The sequence below is a fragment of the Arachis hypogaea genome, chromosome 7 (assembly GCF_003086295.3).
Source record: "Arachis hypogaea cultivar Tifrunner chromosome 7, arahy.Tifrunner.gnm2.J5K5, whole genome shotgun sequence".
Taxonomy (NCBI): domain Eukaryota; kingdom Viridiplantae; phylum Streptophyta; class Magnoliopsida; order Fabales; family Fabaceae; genus Arachis; species Arachis hypogaea.
Window position 1 is genome coordinate 78,867,060 of NC_092042.1, and position 8,210 is coordinate 78,875,269.

The 8,210-nt window shown below is 38.0% G+C and overlaps 1 non-coding gene across 1 annotated transcript; it reads left to right on the top strand.

Annotated features, from left to right (window-relative positions):
- Positions 1 to 4,268: 4,268 nt before the first annotated feature.
- LOC112704587 (small nucleolar RNA R71) lies at positions 4,269 to 4,372 on the top strand. The gene has a single exon (XR_003155204.1). It is a non-coding gene; the product is annotated as a small nucleolar RNA R71 (small nucleolar RNA).
- The last annotated feature ends 3,838 nt before the right edge of the window (positions 4,373 to 8,210 follow it).

Here is an 8,210-nt window from a genome sequence, read left to right on the forward strand (position 1 = left end):
TTTTGGTTTTAAGGGCTATTGGCTTTTTCTGCTTGCTTTTTCTTTTTCTTTCTATTTTTTTTTGCAAAATATATTTTTTCGCAAGCTTTTGCTTTTTCACTGCTTTTTCTTGCTTCAAGAATCAATTTCATGATTTTTCAGATTGTCAATAACATTTTTCTTTGTTCATCATTCTTTCAAGAGCCAACAATTTTAACATTCATAAACAACAAGATAAAAAATATGCACTGTTTAAGCATTCATTCAGAAAACAAAAAGTATTGTCACCACATCAATATAATTAAACTAAATTCAAGGACAATTTTTGAAATTTATGTACTTCTTGTTCTTTTGAATTAAAAACATTTTTCATTTAAGAGGGGTGAAGGAGTTATGGAATTATTTATAGCCTTAAGACATAGTTACTCAACACTAATGATCATGAAGTAGAGACACAAAACATAGATGACATAATAAGCATAAAAACCAAAAAACAAAAAAAAAGAACAAGGAATGAGTCCACCTTAGTGGCGTCTTCTTCTTGAAGGACCAATGATGTCCTTAAACTCTTCTATGTCCCTTCCTTGCCTTTGTTGCTCCTCCCTCATTCCACCCTTAATTGTTCCACATTGTAACTCAAATTTTCTAGGGAAGTGTTGAGTTGTTCCCGGTAGTTGTTGGGAGAAAAGTGCATCCCTTAAGGCATCTCCGGGATTTCTTGGTGATGAGCTTCCTCATGCGTCTCTTGGGTTCCATGAGTGGGCTCTCTTGTTTGCTCCATCCTTTTCTTAGTGATGGGCTTGTCCTCCTCAATGAGGATGTCTCCTTCTATGATAACTCCAGCTGAGTAACATAGATGGCAAATAAGATGAGGAAAAGCTAGCCTTGCCAAAGTAGAGGACTTCTCGGCTATTTTGTAGAATTCATGGGAGATGACTTCATGAACTTCTATTTCCTCTCCAATCATGATGCTATGAATCATGATGGCCCGATCCACAGTAACTTCAGATCGGTTGCTAGTGGGGATGATGGAGCGTTGAATGAACTCCAACCATCCTCTAGCCACAGGCTTGAGGTCCAGTCTTCTTAGTTGAACCGGCTTGCCTTTGGAGTCTCTTTTCCATTGAGCTCTTTCCACACATATGTCCATAAGGACTTGGTCCAACCTTTGATTAAAGTTGACCCTTCTAGTGTAAGGGCGTGCATCTCCTTGCATCATGGGTAAGTTGAATGCCAACCTCACATTTTCCGGACTAAAATCTAAGTATTTCCCCCGAACCATTGTAAGATAATTATTTGGATCGGGTTCACACTTTGATCATGGTTCCTAGTGATCCATGCATTGGCATAGAACTCTTGAACCATTAAGATTCTGACTTGTTGAATGGGGTTGGTTAGAACTTCCCAACCTCTTCTTGGATCTCATGTCAGATCTCCAGATACTCATTTTTCTTGAGCTTGAAAGGGACCTCAGATATCACCTTCTTCTTGGCCACAACATCATAGAAGTGGTCTTGATGGGCTTTGGAGATGAATCTTTCCATCTCCCATGACTCGGAGGTGGAAGCTTTTGTCTTCCCTTTTCCTTTTCTAGAGGATTCTCCGGCCTTAGTTGCCATCAATGGTAATGGAAAAACAAAAAAGCTTAGGCTTTTACCACACCAAACTTAAAATATTGCTCGCCCTCGAGCAAGAGAAGAAAGAAAAGAAGAAGAAGAAGAAGAAAATATGGAGGAGAGGGGGAGAGGTGTATTCGGCCAAGAAGGAGAAGAGAGGTTTGTGTTGTGTGAAAATTAAGGAGAATGGAGGGATTTATATAGGGAAGTGAGAGAGGGTAGGTTCGGCCGTTTAGGGTGGGTTTGGGTGGGAAAGATTTTTGAATTTTGAAGGTAGGTGGGGTTTATGGGGAAGAGTGGATGGATGTGAGTTGTGAAGGGGGTAATTGGGAAGAGAGATTGAGGTGATTGGTAAAGGGTTTTTGGGAAAGTGTGTTATAGGATTAATTAGGAGGTAAGGTGGGAATATGTTAGGTGGGGATCCTGTGGGGTCCATAGATCCTGAGATGATCCTGTGGGATCCACAGATCCTGAGGTGTTAAGGATTTATATCCCTGCACCAATTAGGCATGTAAAATGCCTTAGCATACCATTCTGGCGTTTAAACGCCGAAGTGGTGCACGTTCTGGGCGTTCAACGCCCATGTGTAGCATGTTTCTGGCGTTGAACGCCAGTTCCATGCTTGTTACTGGCGTTCAACACCAGATTTTCTCAGGGCATATTCCTGGCGTTTGAACGCCGGGATGTTGCTTGTTTCTGGCGTTCAACGCCAGATCCATGCTCTGTTCTGGCCAGCCAGATGCTCCTTACTGGCGTTTAAACGCCAGTAAGTCCTTCCTCCAGGGTGTGATTTTTCTTCTGCTGTTTTTTATTCTGTTTTTAATTTTAGTATTTCTTTCGTAACTCCACATGATCATGAACCTAATAAAACACAAAATAAAAATAAAATAAAAATAAAATTAGATAAATAAAAATTGGGTTGCCTCCCAACAAGCGCTTCTTTAATGTCAATAGCTTGACAGTGGGCTCTCTTGGAGCCACAAAGGTGATCAGGTCAATGTTGTGAACTCCTAACACCAAACTTAGAGTTTGGATATGGGGATTCAACACCAAACTTAGAGTTTGGTTGTGGCCTCCTAACACCAAACTTAGAGTTTGATTGTGGGGGCTCTGTTTGACTCTGTACTGAGAGAAGCTCTGCATGCTTTCTCTCCAGTGTTACAGAGGGATGGTCGTGTGCCTTAAACACAAGGTAGTCCCCATTCAATTGAAGGACTAATTCTCCTCTGTTAACATCAATCACAGCACCTGTTGTGGATAGGAAAGGTCTTCCAAGGATGATGCATTCATCCTCTTCCTTCTTAGTGTCTAAGATTATGAAATCAGCAGGGATGTAAAGGCCTTCAACCTTTACTAACACGTCCTCTACTAATCCATAAGCTTGTCTTACTGACTTGTCTGCCAATTGTAATGAGAATAAGGCAGGCTGTACCTCAATGATCCCTAGTTTCTCCATTACATAGAGTGGCATAAGATTTATGCCTGACCCCAGGTCACACAGAGCCTTGTTAAAGGTCATGGTGCCTATTGTATAGGGTATTAAGAATTTACCAGGATCTTGTCTCTTTTGAGGTAAAGTTTTCTGAACCTATGTATCTAGTTCACTAATGAGCAAGGGAGGTTCACCTTCCCAAGTCTCATTACCAAATAACTTTGGCATTCAGCTTCATGATGGCTCCTAGATATTGAGCAACTTGCTCTCCAGTTACATCTTCATCCTCTTCAGAAGAAGAATAATCTTCAAAGCTCATGAATGGCAGAAGGAGATTTAATGGAATCTCTATGGTCTCTATATGAGCCTCAGATTCCTTTAGGTCCTCAATAGGGAACTCCTTCTTGTTTGATAGACGTCCTAGGAGGTCTTCCTCACTAGGATTTTCGTCCTTTTCTTCCCTTGTGCATTCGGCCATATTGATTACATCAATGGCCTTGCACTCTCCTTTTGGATTCGCTTCTGTATTGCTTGGGAGAATACTGGGAGGAGTTTCAATGACTTTCTTACTCAGCTGGCCCACTTGTGCCTCTAAATTTCTGATGGAGGATCTTGTTTCACTCATGAAACTTAAAGTGGCCTTAGACAGATCAGAGACTAAATTTGCTAAATTAGAGGGGCTCTGCTCAGAATTCTCTGTCTGTTGCTGAATAGATGATGGAAAAGGCTTGTTATTGCTTAGCCTGTTTCTTCCACCATTATTAAAGCCTTGTTGAGGCTTTTGTTGATCCTTCCATGAGAAATTTGGATGATTTCTCCATGATGAATTATAGGTGTTCCCATAAGGTTCACCCATGTAATTTACCTCTGCTATTGCAGGGTTCTCAAGATCATAAGCTTCTTTAGAAGCTGCCTCTTTAGTACTGTTGGATGCATTTTGCCATCCATTCATACTTTGAGAGATCATGTTGACTTGCTGAGTCAACACTTTGTTCTGAGCCAATATGGCATTTAGAGCATCAATTTCAAGAACTCCCTTCCTCTGAGGCGTCCTATTATTCACGAAATTTCTCTCAGAAGTGTACATGAATTGGTTATTTACAACCATGTCAATAAGTTCTTGAGCTTCTGCAGGCATTTTCTTTAGGTGAATAGATCCACCTGCAGAATGGTCCAATGACATTTTGGAAAACTCAGATAGACCATAATAGAATATATCTAATATGGTCCATTCTGAAAACATGTCAGAAGGACACTTTTTGGTCATCTGCTTGTATCTTTCCCAAGCTTCATAGAGGGATTCACCATCTTTTTGTTTGAAGGTCTGAACATCCACTCTAAGCTTGCTCAGCTTTTTAGGAGGAAAGAATTTATCCAAGAAGGCCGTGACCAGCTTATCCCAGGAGTCCAGGCTATCTTTAGGTTGTGAGTCCAACCATGTTCTAGCTCTGTCTCTTACAGCAAAAGGGGAAAGCATGAGCCTGTAGACTTTAGGATCTACTCCATTCGTCTTAACAGTCTCACAAATCTGCAAGAACTCAGTTAAAAACTGATAAGGATCTTCAGATGGAAGTCCATGAAACTTGCAGTTCTGTTGCATCAAAGTAACTAATTGAGGTTTCAGCTCAAAATTGTTTGCTCCAATGGCAGGAATTGAGATGCTTCTTCCATCAAACTTGGACGTTGGTTTAGTGAAATCACCAAGCATCCTCCTTGCATTATTGTTGTTGGGTTCGGCTGCCATCTCCTTCTCTTGTTCGAAAATTTTAGAAAGGTTGCCTCTGGATTGTTGTAATTTAGCTTCTCTTAGTTTCCTCTTCAGAGTTCTTTCAGGTTCAGGATCAGCTTCAACAAGAGTGCCTTTTTCCTTGTTCCTGCTCATATGAGAGAGAAGAGAAAAAGAAAAGGAAGAAGAATCCTCTATGTCACAGTAAAGAGGATCCTTATTATTAGTAGAAGAAGAAAGGAATAAGATTGGAGAATCCAATCACAAGGGTGAGGATAGAGGCAGTGATTGGAGATGAAGAGAGGTGAAGAGAAGTGTTAGTAAATAAATAAATAAATAGAAGAAGAGAAGAGAGGGAGAATTCGAAAATAATTTTAAAAAAGTAGTTAATGATTTTCGAAAATTAAAGATAAGATATAATTAAAATTAAAATTTAAAACAATTAGAAAGAATTTTTGAAAAAGAGATGAGATATTTTCGAAAATTAAAGAGAGAAAAGTAGTTAGGTGGTTTTGAAAAAGATAAGAAACAAACCAAAAAGTTAATTAGTTAGTTGAAAAAGATATTAAAATCAAATTTGAAAAGATAAGAAGATAAGATGTTAGATAAGATATTTTAAAATCAAATTTTTGAAAAAGATAAAATTTTGAAAAAGTTATGATATAAAAGATAAGATAAGATAGATTTAATTTTTAAAATTAAAATTAATTACTTGACTAACAAGAAATTAAAAGATATGATTCTAGAATTTAAAGATTGAACCTTTCTTAACAAGAAAGTAACAAACTTCAAATTTTTGAATCAATCACATTAATTGTTAGCGTAATTTCGAAAATTTGAAATAAAATTAAGAAAAAGATTTTGAAAATAATTTTAAAATTTTCGAAATTAATAAGATAAAAATGAAAAAGATTTGATTTTTGAAAAAAATTTGAAAAGATAGGATTTTTAAAATTGAAAATTTGACTTGACTTATGAGAAACAACTAATTTTAAAATTTTTTGACTAAGTCAACTCAAATTTTCGAAAATTAGGAGAGAAATAAGGAAAAGATATTTTTTTATTTTTGAAATGAGACAAACACAAACATGACCCAAAACATGAAAATTTTGGATCAAAACACATGATGCATGCAAGAACACTTTGAATGTCAAGATGAACACCAAGAACACTTTGAAGATCATGATGAACATCAAGAACATATTTTTGAAAAATTTTTGATGCAAAGAAAACATGCAAGACACCAAACTTAGAATTCTTTAATGCATGGACACTATGAATGCAAAAATGCATATGAAAAAACAACATACAACACAAAACAAGAAAATATCAAGATCAAACAAGAAGACTTGTCAAGAACAACTTGAAGATCATGAAGAACACCATGAATGCATGAATTTTCGAAAAATGCAAGAAAAATTTTTAAAGCATGCAATTGACACCAAACTTAAAAATTGACTCAAGACTCAAACAAGAAACACAAAATATTTTTGGTTTTTATGATTTTATGATTTTTTTGTATTTTTATTTTATTTTTTCGAGAAACATATAGGAAAAAGAAGATAAGAAATTCAAAATCTTTAAGAAGAATTCCATGAATCTTTCAATATTAGCCCATAGCTCCAATCAAAGGGTTGGACATGGCTTAATAGCCAGTCAGCTTTAGGATGAAATTACATGCATTGTGGTGATTAGTTGAAGACCAATTCCAAAGGAGTTTGAATATGGCTTTACAGCCAGCTAGGCTTCAACATGTTACCATGAAACTCTAGAATTCATTCTTGAAAGTTTTGAAGCCATAGAATAATTTAAATATATATTTTTTTTCGAAAATAATTTTTGAAAAAGAACGAAAACAAAGAAAAATTTTGAAAAATTTTTGAAAACTTTTTGAAAAGAAAATTACCTAATCTGAGCAACAAGATGAACCGTCAGTTGTCCATACTCGAACAATCCCCGGCAACGGCGCCAAAAACTTGGTGGACGAAATTGTGATCATCAATAATAGCTCTTTAGTATGTGCATCTGTTAACTCAGCACTTTCTTTCCACAACTTCACTCAACTAACCAGCAAGTGTACTGGGTCGTCCAAGTAATAAACCTTACGTGAGTAAGGGTCGATCCCACAGAGATTGTTGGTATGAAGCAAGCTATGGTCACCTTGTAAATCTCAGTCAGGCGGATAATAATTGATTATGGAATTTCGAAAATCAAATAATAGTAAATAAACATAAAATAAAGATAAAGTTACTCATGTAATCCAATGGTGGGAATTTCGGATAGGTGTATAGAGGTGCTGTATTCCTTCTGAATCTCTGCTTCCCTACTTCTTCCTTCTAGTTTTTCATCATTCCTTTCTGTTCTGAGGGTTACCTGAAACTGGAGGTCGATCTCGGATGAGATCTTCTGTATTGGTCGGTGCTAACGTGTCCGGCTGGTGGGAGACGGCCGGAGCTGTTGTGTCCGACTTGTTGGACTTGGTGGTGGTGCTGATTCCTTTGTCCCCGGAGGGCGGGGGGTACCTGCAAGGGACTCCGATGCTTAAGTTAGCAAGGGTATTAAGCAGGTATTGAGTAGAATCAGAGTATGAGTTATACCTGGGTGCTCCAGTGTATTTATAATGGTGAGATGTGACCTTTTGGATAAGATAAGTTAGTTATCTTATCTTATCTTTTATTTTTGAGTTGAGGTCAGCGTATCTTCAACGGAACCGCCTTTATCCCTATAGGCTTGGGCTGCCTTAGGATTTGAGTCATGTTCCTCTACCCGGGCCCTTTATTGGGCTCTCTCGTTGACTCGGCCGAGTTCTTTATGAAGAAGTCGGACCGCTTGACCTATAGAGGTCGGTCGCTTTGTCGTCGATCATCCCAGGTCAGATAGCTCGACCCAGGGTATCAACACTTTCTATGGCAAGCTGTATGTAGGGCATAACCGTTGTCAATGGCTACATCCCATCCTCTCAGTGAAAAAGGTCCAAATGCTCTGTCATAGCACGGCTAATCATCTGTCGGTTCTCAATCAGGTTGGAATAGAATCCAGTGATTCTTTTGCGTTTGTCACTAACGCCCAGCCTTCAGGAGTTTGAAGCTCGTCACAGTCATTCAATCCCGGAATCCTACTCGAAATACCACAGACAAGGTTAGACTTTCCGGATTTCCATGAATGCCGCCATTAATTCTAGCTTATACCACGAAGATTCTGATTAAGGAATCCAAGAGATATGCCCCCGGTCTAAGGTAGAACGGAAGTGGTTGTCAATCATGCGCGTTCATAGGTGAGAATGATGATGAGTGTCACGAATTATCACATTCATCAAGTTGAAGTGCAACAAATATCTTAGAATAGGAATAAATCGAATTGGATAGAAGATAGTAGTAATTGCATTGAAACTTGAGGTACAACAGAGCTCCACACCCTTAATCTTTGGTGTGTAGAAAATCCACCGTTGAAAATACAT